At 50.5% G+C, this 2,470-nt stretch overlaps 1 long non-coding RNA gene across 1 annotated transcript; it reads left to right on the forward strand.

Moving 5' to 3' along the window:
• Positions 1-290: 290 nt before the first annotated feature.
• LOC121662211 lies at positions 291-1,314 on the forward strand. The gene is made up of 4 exons (XR_006015231.1): positions 291-603; positions 682-723; positions 799-988; positions 1,067-1,314. It is a non-coding gene; the product is annotated as an uncharacterized LOC121662211 (long non-coding RNA).
• Positions 1,315-2,470: the final 1,156 nt, after the last annotated feature.

The raw sequence follows: 2,470 nt of genomic DNA on the forward strand, positions 1-2,470 counted from the left end.
TGCGCCCAAGGTGCATTCAAGTCCCCGGACGTCCGAGAGATAAGTCGAGGGCTACGACCCATGGAGGGGATGAAAGCGGTGTGTCGGGTCGGGACTCACCGGGAGGGATTCTTGAGTCAGCTTTGGAGATGGAGATATCCAAGAAGGGGCCCCTTAGCCCACATAAAGGGAAGTCTCACTTTTGATCACAATGCCGAGGTGCACAAGGCAGAGCAATCCTGGTGCATGTAGTGTCACTTGTCTATTGTTATGTTCTGTGTCTTTTGGGCATCTTGTGTCTCATGTCTTCTGCCTTAGCCCTTTGATGTATTTGCGGTCGTTCTTTTCGCAGAGAGTTTTCTCTCCTCGTCGCGTCGCGGGTGCCCACACGGGTATGCCCTGCCCCATACTCTGGCACGTAGGTGTAATAGAACAAGGCCCAGGGACTTGAAATTTGTAATGCAGGTTGTTGCTGGGCTCTAGGTGATATTCCTAGATTCATACAAGATGGCTGGAGCCGTGAAATGCAGCACTTTGACTTTTGTCATTACTTTCTTTCAGATGCAGAGGGATTGAATCCATGGCAGAGCACCCCATACTGGGTGAGGGGATTCCTGCAGGAAGGTGAGTCACCATTTGTCTGTGCTGGGTAAGCGAAAATGATGGCTATGTTATAGCATTATTCTTTGTCTTTATTTTTAGGAGGTAAAGCCGGATCTCAGCAGTCAAGGTCGAGCGAGCGAGGTAAGTGGTGACCGGCAGAAGGAAAAAGTTGTTATTCCTTGAGTGCCAGGTTCTGGTACTCTAAACTTTAAGCAGCCATTGTCATTTGTGTGTTTTAGGCAGTCCACTTGTATTATGCCAAACCCCCTCACCGACCAGCTGACAGAGCCAGCTCGCCACCCTTGTGAGCCCTCCCAAAGTGTTACGGGACTCTGCGATGAAACTTTTACATTTTCCATTCCAAGGTGCCATGTGGGTGACCTTCGGCAACAGCTGAGGAGTTGCAGTGAGTCGGGGAGAGAGGCAGGAGGAGCGAGGGTCCACTCAAGTTCAAGCAATTCCACAACACCTTGTCTCTTCTTAGCCCAGGCATACCCCGCAACAACGGCGTCAGCCTTGGAGCACGGCTGAAGCGTGCCGCCGGAGGACCATGGCCTTCTTAGGAGACGGCGAGTAACGGAATTGTCGGGTTTTGGCCAATGTGCTGCTAAGCTCGTGTACTGATGTTTGGTTTTCTTTATTGTAGCCAACTAGGAGACAGCAGGAACTCCCCGGATGGCGAGGCGGCCTTCTTTCGCACCTGAGGCGGATTCACATCCCGGATGTCCAAGAGATAAGGCGCGGGTTACGACCCATGGAGGGGATGAAAGCAGGGTGCCAGGTCGGGACTCACCGGGAGGGATTTTTGAGTCTGCTTTGGAGGCAGGGATGTCCAGGAAGGGGCCCCTTAGCCCACATAAAGGGCAAGTCTCACTTTTGATCACAATGCTGAGGCGGGCAGAGCAGTCCCGGTGCTTGTCGTGTCACTTTTCTATTGTATGTTCTGTGTCTTTTGGGCATCGTGTGTTGCAGGCCTTTTTCCTTAGCCCTTCGAGGGACCGGCTTATTGGAAATGCCGGGCATCATCCTTAGCATCCACATTCCTTGGCCGGGTGCCAATAACATCGGACCTTTGACCGACGAGCTCAGATTCGCATCGGAATCGCATCTCTCTTAGAACCATTGAGTCAGAGGTCTTTTCTGGTCTTGTTCTGAGCTGTATTCACAGCTGTGCACCGCAGTGATCCATTACAGAGGATTAGGACTTGTCAGAATGCGAAAAGCAGTAGAGGATTCTGCTTGTATGATTCTCGGGCATCCAACTTTGCTGTTCTCGGAATAACCTGTTAGCATCTTCTTCGAGCCTTGTCCGTCTCGCCATGATAATGTCGCTCGGCATTCTCTCGGTCCTTGCGGTCATTCTTCTTACCAGTTTTCTCTCTTCATTGCATCTCCTTGTTTGTTATCTCCTGTGTCACAGGTGCCTGCATGTATTTGGTCCGGAGCTGCTCTGCCCTGCCTGTATAGTCTGGCGTATAGGTGTAATAGGACAAGTCCCAAGGCCTTGAAATTTGTAATGTAGGGTATAGTTTGGCCTCTAGATGGTATTCCTAGATTGACACAGGATGGCTGGAGCTGTTCTCATGCAGGATTCTGACTTTTGTCATCGCTTTCTTTCAGATGCAGACGGATTAAATCCGTGGCAGAGCACCCCATACCGGGTGAGGGGGTTCCCACAGGAAGGTGAGTCACCGTTTGTGCTTGCAGGGCAAGTGTAAATGGTGGCTATGTTCCAGCATTATTCTTTGTCTTTGTTTTTAGGAGGTAAAGCCGGATCTCAGCAGTCAAGGTTGATGGAACGAGGTAAGTGGTGACCGGTGAACAGAATGAGTTGTTCTTGCTCTGGTATCAATTTCTGGTGCAGTTATAAGCATCCATTGTCATTTGT

This window comes from Corvus kubaryi, unplaced genomic scaffold (genome assembly GCF_017639235.1).
Source record: "Corvus kubaryi isolate FWS band 111438036 unplaced genomic scaffold, C.kubaryi_AGA036_p1.0 37236, whole genome shotgun sequence".
NCBI lineage: Eukaryota > Metazoa > Chordata > Aves > Passeriformes > Corvidae > Corvus > Corvus kubaryi.